Source organism: Propithecus coquereli, unplaced genomic scaffold (genome assembly GCF_000956105.1).
Source record: "Propithecus coquereli isolate 6110/MARCELLA unplaced genomic scaffold, Pcoq_1.0 Scaffold324, whole genome shotgun sequence".
NCBI lineage: Eukaryota > Metazoa > Chordata > Mammalia > Primates > Indriidae > Propithecus > Propithecus coquereli.
Window position 1 is genome coordinate 1,473,116 of NW_012148886.1, and position 391 is coordinate 1,473,506.

Sequence of the window (391 nt, forward strand, 5' to 3'; positions counted from 1 at the left end):
TATCTTTTCAAATATACTTTTACATATTCTACAGATTGAAGAAGAAATCGCAATGAAAATTACCAAAATATTTGAAACTGAGTTACACTGAAAATAATATATCAAAGTTTGTGGAAGGCAGCTAAAGCAATGCTTAGAGGAAAAAATATAGCTTTAAATATTCATACCAGAAAAGAACCATTTTACTTTTAGTGATACAACTTTCTACCAAAAATATTTAGAAAAGGAGAACAAATTAAACTAAAGGAAGAATATAATACAGATAGGAAGAACAGAAATCAATTACAGAGAAGATGGACAAACAATAGAGAAAATTGTAAAAGTCCAAACTCGATTCTCTGAGAATATTAACACTTGACACCTACTGAGTTTAATTTACAAAAAAGCAAAA